The sequence below is a fragment of the Pezoporus occidentalis genome, unplaced genomic scaffold (genome assembly GCF_034315485.1).
Source record: "Pezoporus occidentalis ecotype Australia unplaced genomic scaffold, CSIRO_AGI_Poc_V1 ctg171, whole genome shotgun sequence".
Taxonomy (NCBI): domain Eukaryota; kingdom Metazoa; phylum Chordata; class Aves; order Psittaciformes; family Psittacidae; genus Pezoporus; species Pezoporus occidentalis.
In genome coordinates, this window is record NW_026913543.1 from 1007266 (window position 1) to 1024249 (window position 16984).

The 16984-nt window shown below is 38.7% G+C and overlaps 1 long non-coding RNA gene across 1 annotated transcript in view; it reads right to left on the bottom strand.

Annotated features, from left to right (window-relative positions):
- Positions 1-1296: 1296 nt before the first annotated feature.
- The window catches only part of LOC134161274 (uncharacterized), a 206723-nt gene continuing 191035 nt past the window's right edge, over positions 1297-16984 (bottom strand). Inside the window, exon 6 of the long non-coding RNA XR_009963922.1 lies at positions 1297-1541. This is a non-coding gene — a long non-coding RNA (uncharacterized LOC134161274). The remainder of the gene's footprint in view (positions 1542-16984) is intronic.

A 16984-nucleotide genomic window follows, 5' to 3' on the forward strand; every position in this document is an offset into this window, starting at 1 on the left:
TGACGTTTGGGGTGGGATGTGTGTATGCTCATTGAGAGAGCATACTGTGTTTTCCAGTTACTCTCCTCTTCTCCTATGAGGATGTCTGCCATCCTTATTCAGCAGGGTAGGGATGCAGTTCATCCAAGCACTTTTGCAAAGATGCCCATGTCTGAACTCTGACACTGAGGACTACTTGGCAATTGCTTTCTAGCCTTCAGCTGAACATTTATTTTACACCAGTGTTCAGATTTCTTGTTCATATTCATTCATCACCATACCAGAAGTGGGTACGGGTGCCTCCTCTCATTGATGACGGTTCAACTTGGCTTAGCAACTTCTTCCTTGTCTTCCTTTTGCTATCTGTTCTCCAGCTGCTCATTTAGTAATTTGTCTCGTCATGACTTTTGTCTTTTTTTCAGATATTAACTTTTGGATCTTCTCCATTCAACACAGAATGCATTACCTGCTGTGAATTTATCAAGGAACTTTTTGGGGCCTGGCTTGCTGAAGCCAGTGTATTCTTAGGGAATATTTCTCCTATAAGAATAGAAGTAGGATACTGCTTTGTAGGTCTCTGTAAAAGAAAAGATTTGACAATGTGAACTCTGCACACTCTGAAGTCTTGGAAGGCAAATAAGCCTGTCAGTATTGTGTTCATAATACTGTCTGGGGTTAGGCCATGACATTTAGAGCTGGATATGTTACAGCACCGCTTGAGCTGCAGCTTTCATACACCTCCAACCTCTTTTCCTTTGAGCCTCTTTCTTCAAAACATGCTTCTTCAGTGAATACTGAAGACTGATCATGTTTAGTCTAGGGTAAGTCAGTTAAGCTGATATCTAATCTTTCCTTAATATCACCCTCATTCTCTGCTGTTCAGCTTCCACCTTTTCCTGTCCAGATCTTTGATCCCTGTTAGTAAACCATACATGGGAGCTGCACAGCCTGACGAACTGTCACGCACAGCTTATTGGGTGTGGGATAAAAATGGTGCACAGGGCTTGTGCAGACCTTTGGCCAACCCTTGTTTGTGGCTGGGTTCCTCTCTGATGAGGGTGCAACCTTTTCTAGGCCAGGGCACCATGTGCACTTGTTTCCTAAAGCATCTTCAAAGATGACTCACTGCTGAGAGCACCAGTATGATGATTTAAATGAGCTAAATAACATATTTTAATGTCAAAAAAGTAACAGGAAGAAGAGGAATACCAACAGAGATTTAAGACGAATTACAAATTAAAGGGCCCAGTTTGGTGACGTTTAAGGGTAAAACATAAATGGATTATGTAGAAAGCATGCTTTATGCCTCACCTAAGTGGAATAAAGCAGGTTGCATTCCTTGTATTGAAGCAGGTTGAGTTGCATAGCAAAATATTTCTAAGCTGGCCTTTTCTTTAGGGACTACAAAAGTTTCCAGCGAAATGAAGTCTTTGTCTGCATTTCAATGGATTTCAAAGTAAGTCCAGATATAGGTCCCAGACAAATTCAGAATTCCTCTCTCTGAGTTTGGAACTTTTTCTCTTTATGTCGTGGTCACACTGCAAGTATAATGTGAGTCAGATCTACAAAATTTGAATATCAGCTTTAGAATAAAGGAATTAAAGGTAGAAATGAGCAGGTTTTTTTCTTTTTTCTTTCTCCCCCTTGTAATATTTGGGTTCCCATTAGCCTTTTCAAGCTGGAGACTAGCATTGAGATTTCCAAGCTTTGCTGTCTGGTTGGGAATGCTAATAATTACGTCTGAAAGATAAAAATATGAAATTCTGGGATAATAACGTGGCCGTAGGGATTTAATGAATTCCCATGGGACAACCCAAATTGCAACACTGGCCAGCATTACATCACTTGATGGGGAAATGTTTTCGGAATAACCATGTAAAATTAAGGCAGGTGATAATTTTAGTGGTTTCCCGTCTATTTTTCTGTACGTAAGCAAAATTGCTTAGGATTTGTTAATGTAATAAACAACCACAAAAAATTAGCAGGTTTTACAATGACAAAGAACATTCTTATGCTTGCTTACAATGATTATGTAGTAACTTGCCTAACAATGTTATAATTGTTATATTAGTAATATTTTAATATAGTAAAGTTTAAATTGTATTACAAAAAATTATAAACCATTATGTAAAATGATACATACTATGGCTAGTGGGATACCTAGACACTACTGTAAAAATAAAATAAGGATCTATTAATGCAATAAACCTACTTAATAAAAGTTGCTTTCATATTCAAAACCAAAATATTAAAGCATGCTCCATATCTGAAAGTCAAAAGTGAAAGAATAAATTAACTAAGGTTAAGAACCTTGTAGCAGCTGACTAACAAAGCTCTAGGGCATTATAAAATTTCATGCTCTTGTAATAAAAAGGATAAAGAATTGGCTGGAAGACCACTAAAAGTTAAAATAAATGAACATAAAGTAGATGAAAAAGCTTGACATGACTGAGACCACAAATGTGTAAAGACCAAAGACACAGTTTTAAGCCATTAGAGGACTGAATTAAATGCAAAATTAATCCTAGTAGTAAATTAATAGAAAATTACAAAGGTAAATGAGCTCAGTTTCATAGCTACAGAAAACTTTTTATATCATTTTTTTCCCCGGTACTTGAAAACATAGAAGTATGATGAGTTAAATTCTGGCACATGCCCAAACCAGAAACAATTCTTAACATTTAGAAATATAGAAATGCATCTAGAAATGTCACATTTTATAGAAGAAGCAGAAGCATGATCACACAAGACATTTTCCACTCTAAGATAGGGTGAGAGCAATTTACCATTTGCATCTTTATAAAAATAAATTGGTTCATATAGTGTAGTAAAGTTTTACCTAAGTTCAGTCCCACCTTCTTTTATGTAAACCTTCAAAACTGATGATGAAGGAAGTTAAATTTCTTAGACTTGTTTTGTTATTATTTCTTAATCTGTGGGTAAGTCTGAGAAGGGAAGATGCTGAAGAGCATATTATAACCTAAAGCAAAGGAACAACATTTTCCTCACAAGCTGCAAGGCAGCCTACATCTGTAATGTTTGCAAGATCAAATATAGTAAAAACATGGAAGCAAACAAACCTCTGCTATTGATAACGTTATTTGTTCACCACCATAAGAAGTGTTTGCCTCTCTGACCACTTCTGTGTTTGGAAAACTTGTCAATGATGTGAACATTTCCGTAGTGTCTGCACTGCCCGTGGTTATGAATGCAGCCTGACTCCCAAGTTAAAAAACAGGGGAGAGAAATAAAAAAGAGGACAACACCTTCTGACCTCAAAGCATCACTGCTTTGAACCCCAAAATGCCCAAAATGGTTTCATAGGTGAAGTTGGATTCCTTTGATCTGGTTACAGTGCCTAGAAGTCTTCATGCTCTTTATTCTAGTGGGGTATTGCCTTTTGAAGGTAAAGTTCTATGCTGAACTAGGTCTGGTTTGATCTTTGCAATCCAATGTGTTAAGAGTGCAATTAATCACTGCAGGTGTAATGCATCTGTCTGCAAATGTCTGCTAAAGACTTTCAGTGTAAACTGAGTCTCACTTTATGTTTTGAGAAGTTCCAAGTGACACAGGACCAAATTACCTCCATCGCACTAAGTGACAGCCAGATGCAAGACACTGTTTATTGTTTTAAAAATACATTCTCCACCATGGTGGAGAAAATATATTTCTAAAATCATGGACATGCCACTTGATACCAAAAGCATGAGTGATAGCAAAGAAAAGATTTATGTGTAGTGTATGTCTGTCTCTTTATGACCATAAATATAGAGGGCTTTAGGGCTCTCAGTAAAACTTCTGAACGCTGGTTTCAGCTGCTTTGAGAAACCGTCTTACTCCAATTCTTATCTTCTGGATTTTTGGTTTGGTCTCCAGTTCTCTTTGTGGGTATTTTACACCCATGGGCTGCTCCATAGTAAGGATATGTTGCAGCTCCAAGTTTCACCTCATTGTTATCTCCACAATAAAATATTTTCTGGCTTTTATTTTTTGAGAAAAAAACCTAAATCCTCTAATGAGCAAAGTTGAAGCTTTCACCATTAGGATGCGTGGTTTGCTGGAGGCAAGAGCAGCAACAGATTAGGACGCCCGGTCCTGTGGCACATTGCTCAGTGTGCTACAGCTGAAAGTAACCATTATTTAGTCACTGATTTATCTACAGGGATGATGGCATAACAGCAAGACCCTCCTCAGTTTGCTTCATTACTTTTCACCGTAATAGAGCTGTAAAATAGCTTTCTTGAGTCTATGAGAAAATACATCGTAATGGGAAGGCCGATTCAGCCATGTCTACGGATGGTTTGCTGGACACCATGAGGAATGCTAACAAAGCAGCATCGAGCTCTGAAATAGCAATGAAATCCAGAGTAAGGATTCCCTTAGAGATCTAGAAGTCAGTTGTCTTGAGAACAGGTCATGAGTATGAATTCTTGTGGCCACCAGATTTAAAATGTTGCAACCTGATTGGATTTTGTGACAGCTACACAGATATATGACAGGTGATCAAACTGTTTTGCCGATTTTAGTCAGATTCGTTCAGGTAGAAAAACTACAGAAACTTTTGGGTGGAAAACTTTGACGTTTGAGAAGTTTAAAAATAGTAAATTAAACTCTCTTAAAATTAAGGAGCTAGTAGAAAAAGTTGCAGTTCAACAACATTAATGATAATGCACTTCTACACAGGCTTTTGAATTTTTTTGCAAGAGTACCATCACTTCTCTTCATTAGCAAACTGTCCTGTTCCTTTTTCTAGACCAGAGCTAGCACATCAATCTGACCATTTCTAATGAGATATAGGATAATACTGCATGGACCAGACTTGCTTGTCAGCCACTGCCTGATGGGTTTAAGGTAAGAAATGATCCTTCATTAATTAACCTTCACTTTCTATGCAGATTCACTCATTGAGATGCAGGTAATTAAACCAAGGTCATTTCAAGGACTGACAGAGGAAAAACAGCAATACAAAGGTGGTGTGGCTGTTTTGATAGAGGGCTTTCACTACAGTTTCAGTGTAATAGTTACACATAGAAAGGCGCCCTGTTTGGAAAAAAAGAAAACCACCCTCTTGCTTAATGTGTCACCCTTAGGCTAAGGAAATTTTGGACCTAAATTTATCGTCTTTGCATGATTTTTCAGGATAGATTAAGAAAAGAAAATACCGATAAACTCAAGAAAATTAAAAATAACAAAATAATGATATATGGAACAAAGGCAGGCATGAACTTACTGGGAGGGCTTGACAGTGACTGAAATATCCCTGCACAGATGACTCTCAATTTTGCATCTCTTTTTAAAGTAATATTCACCAATTAAACCCCCCCCAAACCAATTACTTCAGTTAGAAAACTTTATATAGAAAATAGAGTGTCTTAGTGTTCAGAGTAATTTCACTGACTTTTAACCCTTACAAATGCAGTGATGTAAACCTATTGAGAGCCGTGCAATGAAAGCAGCTGCTCACTCATTCACAGGTATAAGACTCCAATTATGAAACCGCTGTAGCTTGAGGATATAACAGTATTTTTTGCAGCTCCTCCAAATTAGCTCTTACACCAGTCCAAGACATGTGAAGTTCCAAACTTTGATCACTGTTGAGAGCAAAGTGAATATATTGAACCTGCAAATAGCCTTTAGCTCTTTCCAAGTGGTTCCTTTATAATTCGAGTGTTAGATTAAAGTTGTATGTTATGGATTTTAATAAGTATCTTCCATTTGGTTTGCTGAGTACCACTTGCTGTGGACTACATGGTCTATTCACCAGCATGTCCCATTATGAGCACTTAACCTTGAAAGTTGTAAAGACAGAACATTTAATCTGTTAAACATAGTCAGAATCAGGAGGTGATATAATTACAGGTAATTTGGCTTAGCCCTTCTAATACTTTCCAATTATTAAAATAAATTTTACTGAAAATTTTCTTCTCATAAAATGGAAAATAAATTTTGAAAAAATGAGTATTGGAGAACAGAAATATTTATTGCAATTAAGGCCTTCAGTAATCATCAGTGTAGTGAACTCTTACAAGCATGGATATGCAACGAGCAAAATTTAGTGTAAACAGTTGTGAAGGATTGCTAGGAGTAGATAAGAAAGAACCTGAAATTCTTTTTCCAAATATTCCTGATAGGTATACATTATAGTAGAGTTACTCACAGAAACATTTATCCCCACACCAGTCACACCTTGAATTTTGGTATTTGAGTGCAAAACAGATATAAAGAGGCAAAGAGTATTCAGAAAATCACTGTCTCCTTATGGAAATTCTACAGTTAGGCAAACAGCAAATTGTTTTCATTATGAAATTAAAAATCAATAAAATTAAAAGCTTATAAGAATTAGGAAATAATTCACTACAGAAGAAAAGACCAGATATCACGTGGCAGATAATAATTATAATGTTTATAGCTCTGCTAAAAAGCATTCAGTTTTTACATTCATGAGGGAAGGACACAGTTTTAAATAGATTAGAAAAGATTTATTCATTCTAATGTTAAGATGATTGATGTTTCAATAAATAGATTTTTTTCTGTGCCATTTTACCATCCACAGGTGTTTCTGTACCTTTAGAACAGTGACTTGAGTAAAAGATTAAGGTATAATATTATTGTAAATCACCCTAGAATCACATTTAAGGAGACGAACAATCTTTGTAACTTAGTGTTCTAAAATCTATAAATACTTGAGAAAATTTTACCTAACATGTTTGAAATGGAGATAGAGAGTGAGATCATAAATTAGATACCAAAATCTGAGTGTCCGATAATATTAGCCTGAATGTTAATTTTCTATAAGGAACCAAGAACATGCACTGAAAATGATGAAGGCATCCTGTGGCTGGAGTAATGTGTAACACTCTTGAACATGCTGACACACATCATGGTTTAAGACAGTGGCATCAGATGATGCCATGGGGATTTCCATTTTAGTTCTCAAAACCAAAACCTTACTTTGTGAATGAATTTGGTGAGAAAAATACCTTCAGTTGCATTTCAGAAACACACACAGAGTTACTGGCCTTCCAACACACGATGGGCACCAACTCAGTTACGCTTGTATGCACACGAGTATTACATGATTGTGAAAGTCGTGCGAATTAGATCTGTATTTGGCATGCACATTCCTTGTGAATTACACGAACTGTAAAAATGAGCAATTAGAACTGCATTTCATTTAGAAATCTGAATTTTCAGCACCACCAACATTTTTCCCAGAAAGGCAACACTGTCAAAATGTTTTGTTTATGCAAAGCTCTGAAAGGAAAAAAATGCCAAACAAACTAAAAATATGAAGTCAGCTGAACCTGAATGGAACTCCAATTACACCCTTTTTTTTAAGCTTTTGCAAAAGTGTTTGAGCTTAATTAGTTTAAGCTATTTCAAAGCATGCCCAGTTGTTGTAATTTGTTTACGATACAGAGTTGCTCTTTGATCATGAATGTTCATTTTTATAGAAACCCTGTTATCAGTCTCAGGATAAGACATGAACAGTGTTTGTGGTAAGAAAATTTAGAAAAGTTTAAGAAGCACAGAAAATAGCTGTCTTATTAATAAAAGACAGACATGACTTAATTTAGCATGTGATGGTAGTAGGGTAAGCACATTTTTTGGGGGAAAGAAGGGGAAACTAAAGTCTGTAGTCTGTTCACTTATGCATCCTGCCTAAGATAGGGTAGCTGTTGAAGTATCTTTAGTAACCTGGTATCTACTCTGAGTCTGAACCTTGACGGTTCTTGGGTAAAACACCTATAATATCTGCTCATAATTTCTATCTTTGAAATCCTTCCATTTGTTATCATAAAAAAAACCAACAACTCTCCATCCTTGAAACTGTTGTTTGATTCTGATATTTTAAAGAGGTTTTATCAGAAAGTAGAAAAAGGTACAATATAGTAGAAGTGTCCCTAAGAAAATATGCAGGCTTTTCATTTTTAAAGAACAAACCTTAGCTGTTGTTGGAATTGGGTAATAAGAACACACTCAGACCATCTTTATTTAAAGGTTTGAATCTAGGTTAGAGGCTATAGGCTGGCTTTTTAAGCTTATCTCCTTTTTCTTTTTTTTTTTCTGTTTTATTTTGTCTGTAAGCTGGTGCATTAGCTGCACAGTTTTCTAGCTGAAGATCATCCAAAATACATGAATGCATCTTGGCCTTTGGGAAGGGCTGTATTCACAGAGCATTTAAATGAGTTTTTTTCAGATATTGCATGAAGATATTTTTGCACTCATAGGGGAATAATGCAGATCCGTTGAAGGTTCCCTGTACCAGCAAAACTATCTCTCTCTGGAACATGCTACAGAGTGGATAAGAGCTTCATATGCAGAAATTGAAAGTTTTAAGACTGTATTTTAAAACTGTGCTCAGTTTTTTTTTTTTTTTTTTTTAAATGCAATTAATAATGTGAATTGCCTATATGCATCCTTGCACATCCCAGGATGCCATGATTGGTCATCTCTGGGTGATCTCGCCTGATTTATGCACGTATTAGTCACTGATGTAAATTAGACATACAATATTTATACACTTTTTAAAACGTAGGTCTTAATGACTCACCTTCCAAAACAAAACTAATGATGATGAAGAGCAATATGCAAATATTTGCTTTTTGACAATGACATTTTCAAGAAGTAGCCAAGAGTCCTGTATCATTAGTAGAGCAAATCAACATTTTTGTAGTAAACAACTAAGTCAATGAGCTCAGTCTCTTCTCCTGTTCACAATTAACTTTGAATTACTTTCACATTTTTCAAATGTATTCAATATCCAACATTTATTTTGAGTTACAGCCAGATTTATGAAGGTATTTTGTCAACAGGAGCTGGACACATACTCTGCTCAGGCACTTTCTCAAAACTCACTAAGTACTTCCTAAGTTTTATCTGTATCTGATCTTCATTTTCAGTCTTTATGGTGGACAGAGACTCGTTTTCTTAGTGGTCTCTGCACTTTTGGACACTGAGACGGGTTACTTCGACTAGTGGATTCAAATCACCTGGTATTATTTTTGCTAAAGTTAGACTGCATTTAGTTACTATATCCGTATTTAAAATCTGCTTTCCATAAATGTTATGCAACATTCCCTTAAAAATTGCTGTTTCAGTTAACATTTCTGCCCATAAATCAGTCACTGGAATATTCAGAGAAAGCAAATATGAAAGGGGTGTGAACACAGCTGAAGGCTATTCGATGTTTTATTCAAGAGAGTCTTCATGGAAAATATTTTGAGGTATTTGCTTAGTTCTAATCATTACCATGGGACGCCCTGGAAATCCAGAGTAACAGAAGTGCCAAAACTTGAAAGCAATTAAATATGCTTGAAGAAAAAAAGTTTCATTTTACATCTGTGTTGAAATTTTGGTGCAGGAAGAAGCGGCCCAGCTGAGCCAAATTCCACAATTCTCCAAGCCTCCAGTGGTTTGGAAGGCCATAGATCTAACCTGAGCACTATGAGACCCTCTGTAACTACAGGGAGCTTTTGTTTTCCGTCAGTATTTTTGCCAGGAACTTGGCTATTGCTGAACTCCAAGCGGAGGCAGGCTGTTTACATTTCCTGTGAAATACTGCAGGCAACAACAGTGTGTTGGGATAGAAGTCCTGGTGGAAAAGCTCCACGTTTTAGTTTTGTCTATGTTCAGAAGAACACTACAGTGGAGTGATGTCTGAGCTGGTGCTGAAGAAGCTCAAATACCAAGAACAAAATAGCCAAAAAATTTGTCATGGATGAATTAGCCCAAGCAGAGTGTCCCCCTCCATTAGAAGTTAGGCACCTTTAGGAGACACATGTTTTGCAAGCCGCATGTGAACCTAAAAGTTACTGAACCTATGCACCCCTTATTTTCCATTTTAATAGGAGTTGAGGAAGCTGATCAGATCAGAGATGGACTCAATAATGTGATGAATGGCACCTTCAACAGACTACTAAAAACTTTTCTTGGTGCTAGGGCTTCATCGTGCCTTCTTTTATTGTATATTAGCAGCTGGAGGTGCTGCGTGCACTGAAATGTGAGAAGGATTTTCATGCTTGTAAGAGTTCAGCATCAAGCTATAGCTGAGCATTAGCACTTCTCTTACATTCAAAGAGTTCTTTGTCTGGGCTGCATATTCAGAGAGATAACAATGAGAATTCATAGAAATTCAGTGCCCTCTTCCTCTCTTCTGATAAAGCACAAGATAATAAAGACATTGCATCTGAAACATATTTGGTCGAATTTTGGAAGGCCAAAATACGAAGGCATTTCATAAATTAGGACTGATGGATGAACTCTTGTAGCATAAAGGAATGCCAGAGAACCATACAGGGCTTTTTTCCCCTTCAGGATTCAGCACTTAGCAGCTATTCAATTACTGTTTCAAGATAAAGCATGAATGCAACAGCTACTTTACACTATACTTCATATTTTACTTTCTCATGAATATAGAATTGTATTGCTGATCACACAAGCATTACACATCTAAGTCCTAATATCCACAGCCTCAAAAAACCCTGATGCCACAAAAAAGGATTCTTTTTTATCGTGCTTCAATTGTCTGAATACTCAGAGAACTGTAGAATCTCTCCACTGCTGGAGGCTTTCACTTAAAAAAAAACAGGAGGTAATAGTATGCTATACATTTAGGGAGCTCATTTATGGGGTGCAAGATGATCTTGACAGATTTTGTTAAATATGATCAGCTAAATCATGCAAGCCTAACTGAAAACCATGGATCCATGTATTCGTAAAGCCAGTCAACATAGTAGACAAGCAACATTGGTTAACCACTCTGACATCTTCCTTTGATTTTGTAAGTCAGGATTTATGCTCACAAAGTTATTTGCAAATATTGAACTACAGTATTTGTTCCATATTTTATATATATTCTAGCATGGTTTGCTTATTTGCCATAGGTATTGAATTAGAAAAACCTCCTAATTCCAGGGAGTACTTGGAGTTCTATGATATAAGCAGTAACAAAAACCTCAGTGTTTGTCAAGTGCCTATCGACATTCATTGTAGGTAGTTTCCTAACACAGCCAAAATTTCCATTGAGTATTAATGGTTGCTGAGTGGTGTCTGGCAAAGCAGAAAACCATTCTACACAACCAGGAATACACTTACTGGCATCTCACCTTTACTGGCAGCTGGATTAGAATAGTATCTGGAGACATCCCGACACGTAGGAAGTCAAGGAAGAGGGCCAAGAGACCTGTGTGGCTAAATAGGGAATTGCTGGGTATGCTCAAGTGGAAGAGGAGAGTTTACAGGTCATGGAAGGAGGGGCTGGCCACTTGGGAGGAATATAAGGCTGCTGCTAGGGGATGTAGGAAGGCAGCTAGGAGGACTAAGGCTTCCTTAGAATTAAACCTGGCAAGAAGGGTCAAGGACAGCAAAAAGAGCTTTTTCAAATACATGGCAGACAAAACTAACACCAGAGGCAATGTAGGCCCACTGATGAACGGGATGGGTGCCCTGGTGACAGAAGATGCAGAGATGGCAGAGTTACTGAATGCCTTCTTTGTCTCTGTCTACTCTGCTGCAGGCAGTCCTGAAGAGCCCTATACCCCTGAGACCTTAGATGAAGTCAGGTCGACGGAGCGACTTGCCTTAGTCGATGAGGAATGGGTTAGAGATCAGTTGAGCAATCTGGACGTCCATAAATCCATGGGTCCGGATGGGATGCACCCGCGGGTGCTGAGGGAACTGGCGGAAGTCATTGCTAGACCACTCGCCATCATCTTTACCAAGTCCTGGGAAACGGGAGAGGTGCCTGAGGACTGGAGGAAGGCAAATGTCACTCCGGTCTTCAAAAAGGGCAAGAAGGAGGACCCGGGTAACTATAGACCGGTCAGCCTCACCTCCATCCCTGGGAAAGTGATGGAACACCTTATCCTTGGTGCCATCTTAAGGCATATCAAGGATAAGAGGGTTATGAGGGGCAGTCAACATGGCTTCACCAGGGGGAAATCATGTTTGACCAATCTCTTAGCCTTTTATGAGGAAATAACACGGTGGATGGATGATGGCAGAGCGGTGGATGTGGTCTACCTTGACTTCAGCAAAGCCTTTGACACAGTCTCCCACAGCATCCTCACGGCTAAATTGAGGAAGTGTGGACTGGATGACCAGGTAGTGAGGTGGACTGCGAACTGGCTGAAGGAGAGAAGCCAGAGAGTTGTAGTCTATGGGGCTGAGTCTAGTTGGAGGCCTGTAACTAGTGGAGTGCCTCAAGGGTCAGTACTGGGACCGGTATTATTTAATATATTCATCAATGATTTAGATGAGGGAATTGAGTGTACTATCAGCAAGTTTGCTGATGACACTAAGCTGGGAGGAGTGGCTGACACACCAGAAGGCTGTGCTGCCATCCAGCGAGACCTGGACAGGCTGGAGAGTTGGGCAGGGAATAACGGGATGAAATATAACAAGGGAAAGTGTAGAGTCCTGCATCTGGGCAGGAACAACCCCAGGTTCCAGTATAGGTTGGGGAACGACCTGCTAGAGAGCAGTGTAGGGGAGAGGGACGTGGGGGTCCTAGTGGACGACAGGATGACCATGAGCCAACACTGTGCCCTTGTGGCTAAGAAGGCCAATGGCATCCTGGGATGTATTAGAAGGGCGGTGGTTAGTAGGTCGAGAGAGGTCCTCCTTCCCCTCTACTCTGCCCTGGTGAGACCCCATCTGGAATATTGTGTCCAGTTCTGGGCCCCTCAGTTCAAGAAGGACAGGGAGCTGCTGGAGAGAGTCCAGCGCAGGGCAACCAAGATGATTAAGGGAGTGGAGCATCTCCCTTATGAGGAAAGACTGAGGGAGCTGGGTCTTTATAGTTTAGAGAAGAGGAGACTGAGGGGTGACCTTATAAGTGTCTATAAATATATAAAGGGGGAGTGTCACGAGGATGGAGCCAGGCTCTACTCAGTGGCAAACAATGATAGGACAAGGGGTAATGGGTGCAAACTGGAACACAAGAGGTTCCACTTAAACTTGAGAAGGAACTTCTCAGTGAGGGTGACGGAACACTGGAACAGGCTGCCCAGGGAGGTTGTGGAGTCTCCTTCCCTGGAGACATTCAAAGCCCGCCTGGACACATTCCTGTGTAACGTTATCTAGGTGTTCCTGCTCTGGCAGGGGGATTGGACTAGATGATCTTTTGAGGTCCTTCCAATCTCCAGCATACTGTGATACTGTGATACTGTGACTAAAAAGACTGTCTCACTTGGAGGTGACTGCTCCAGATGAGGAGGTTAAGGGAGATGTTCATCAGTGGGGACTGGGTTGTACAAGCAGTACTTGTACATAGCTGCGTGCCCTGCAGCTGTTTTCTGAGAAGAGGAAATGGTTCAGTTGCTTTAATGCTTCTCCTGTCTCTGTGAAAAGTGGTTTCAGCAGAGTCTGAACACCTGGATTTGGATGTGGCAAAAACCCCACTGTTCTTTCCCTTAGGAATGGGACCTTCACCAGTCAGTAAAGCATTGTAACAGGGGTGTTCATGAGACATGCTCTCCAGGCTCTATCTGGGTTTTATTTTAAAACATAATAACCTTTTAACAAAGGATAGCTGTCTTGCATAAATAGCAGACAGAAACATAAAACACGATACACGAGCAGAAAATAGGAAATCAACATAAAAGCTACATCATATTTCTTAATATACACTGTTTGGTCCCAATTCTGCCATTAGTTGCAGGGTATGATGACTTTACACATTGTAATTGAGGGCATAATTAAACCAATTTTCTATAATCTTCTATACATTCCCAAAACAAATCCTGAGCTACCCCAGAAATGTGTTCACATTAAACGTCTCTAGGCTCCACTTTTGTTGTAGATCTTTTCATTCCAAAGTTAGTTTATAGTGGTGTCATTAGGAAATATTAGAAATGTTAACACTGTACTATAATAAGATGTATGCAACTTATTTTTTTCTTGCAATATCAACTTCCTTGAAGTTATGAAAACCAGAATTTTTCTAACAAGCAAAAAACCCCAAAATCAAAACAACAAAAAACCCTGCACAACAACCAGTTACCAAAAAATCCCAACCAAACTAAAAGAGGAAAGGTAGATCCAGAGACTCAAAATAGTAGGTGCTGAACTACTGAACTCCTGGGTAAACTTTGATACTTCTGGGAATCTAAATACTCAGATATTAAGATGCTTAAGTCAACAAGGTACTTCAGCACATGCCTGAATCATGGCCCAGTCAGCTCAGTCAATGACATAAAATAATGTTTGATAATTTGTACAATGGTTGAAAGATAGCTAGTGATTTGTTATCCGTAAATCCAATGAACTTCTGACATATCCTGTTGCCTGGGTGAGGCAAGACATCCATTTAGTTACTAATGGGGGAAAGTTGAGGCACAGTATGATTTGTTTTACTGGTGTAAATGTTGCACAGAGCTATATTTTGTGAATGGATGATAGATCTAATGAAAGCATTATCCCTTAGCCACAATGCTATAATGAAATGAAACATTTTGAGGTGTTTAGGTACTCAAAAACAGAGATACAAGCTAATAAGAATCCTTTCAAGCAGCTACTGGCACAGTTACTCACTGATAGTTTAAAAATCTGGTTGGTCAACTAATTCTCTATGAAGACAGCAGAAACAGATCCTTTTTTCCTCCAACAATAAACAAAACAGTATATTCTGATAATGCTGAATCATGCAAGATGCAAATAAGGAAAACTCTGGAAAAACTTTTTAAGCTTTTTTTTTGTTTGTTTTCCATGGGGAAAATTCATACTGTAAAATTCTAAGTTAATGTGGAAGGAAATCTGGAAATTTCAGTGAGAAATTAGTTGGAAAAGTTTTTTAGGGCAGCCTGGGATTTTGGATAAGGGAGGAATGATTAAACTTTGAGTAGCTAATGCCCTTATGACTGTGATGTTAAGAGAGCAAACAGCTTTATATATCTTATTTAATCAAAGAATATATAACTTCACCAGAGCTGGCTTCACCTTTCAAGTAGATATAAACCACTTCTATTACTGGAAATTACTAGATACTCATATTACAGCAAAACATACAGGTTTTTGCCTTTCTAGATTCATGGATGAAGAAAAAGAACAAGAGGAAGAAGTGTCAAAGAGTGAAGCAGCAGAACTGCACCCCCCCCCCCGCCCAATATTTGTAGGTAAATCCTCTTTACTTTTAATAAGAGGTTAATCCTAGTCTCAATTTGGCAACTCTTTTCCCTAGGGCAGGCTGTAACTGAGAGGAAACACTGGAATCACAAGCTCTGAAGTCATCTGGGGGCTTCAAATACTGAGTGATGCGACACCGTGGCACACGATGTTGGCTGAAGGGCTGGGCACACGAGGCATATATGTTAGATGACATTATTCAGAGACTAACCAAGGCTCCATGTTGCACAGGCTCAGGAAAGGACACTGGAATGGGCACATATCAAAACTTCTGCCTGTAAGGCAACTTCATACACAGTCACTGGTATTCAGGAAAAATAACAGCAGCCTAGGCCAAGCTTGAATACAGCTAATACACGATATACACTTGAATATAGCTAATATACTAATACAAACCCAAACTAGCACACAGCTAAACTACACTGAAGAAAGTAGAATGGTTTCTTTTGTCAGCAGCACACGCAGCTACCAAAAAGGCACTAACATTAACTATCGTCATGGCCAGACTAAGATATGTAATCTAAATCATCTGGAAGAGGACCGTTACCTAATGAAGGGGTTGGAATCACTCCCCTTTCATCTGGTTTCAAGCAAACCTGTCAATAAATGTGAGGGCTGTCTCTGCGTGCCTGCAGCCCAGTTCTCATAACACCTCCTCAGAGAGCTGTTTCTGATGTATCTTAGAGACATTTACAAGACATCTGAATTGAAGGGCATCATGTTCCACTTGCACAGTATGTGAACCCATGGTCCCACAGCCAAGGACATCCATCAGTATTTGTAATCTCATCCCCAGCATATGTACACCCAGTTATCTGAGTAAGAGATGTATAAAACAGCAAATGTTTTCAGAGATTCAGGACAGCATATCTGGATGGTCTAAAGTCTGGTTTCTATCTTGACTCAAGAACTGGCACTGTTGAAATAATCCTTGAGATGACCCCAGTTGTCAAAAATCAAATAGGATTTGTAAAATGCTTTAGGATCATTTTAGAGGAAAGGTGCTGTAGAAATATAAGGTATTATTATTATTGCTATAATAAGACAAGCTCCCCATGTCCCTTGGTGATAATGCAGCTCACTGGTAGGGATAAGCTATGGAGCCAACGTGAACCAGATTATTGCCTCATAAAATGGGACACCTGCCCTATTATCCCTTAAATAACAAGTACATAAACCAAATTTGACTGTAATAATAAAACATAATAGTGAAATATTTATGGGTAATTTTTCAATGCAGCACACAAGGATTAAGCCATGCAATTTCTGTTGGCTTTTACAAGAGTTGCACTGTTAAATCCTCCCCATGAGGTCCAACAGAAATTGACCTGCAATGTGTCTGTAGCTCTGCATGGTATATGGTAAAATTAGATGGAGATTTTAAAATATGATGAATGATCACAGATTCCACCCTTGGACTCAACCTCCAGTAGGCAGAAAGGTAAAATGCACTTTGAGTAATCCAGCCAGGAACATGCTTATTAATACGGAAAACATTCTAGTCAGGTCCATACTTTCATAAAAGTGCATAGAGATAATGCTGTTGTGAAGCTATTAGCAAGTGCAAATGGTTAATGAAGCCAATTTGCAAGTTTGCTTGCTGGGACTACATTCAATCACAGCAGTGACTAAAGAAACACAACTGAAATGTACAAATGCAAACTGGTCTTAGATCTCCGTTTGCAGACAAGCAGTACCAAGTCCTTAATATAAACAATACTGAGTCCTTAATATGACAAGCTAACAAGTAATATGAAGAATTACTTAAGGGGTATCATCAGTTTACATTTTTTACGTCTCAGAATTTCTCACTTACCTCTCACCTCTTCAAAACTCTTGTAACTGAAAAAACCATGGGGTGAAAAAAAAATGCCAACAT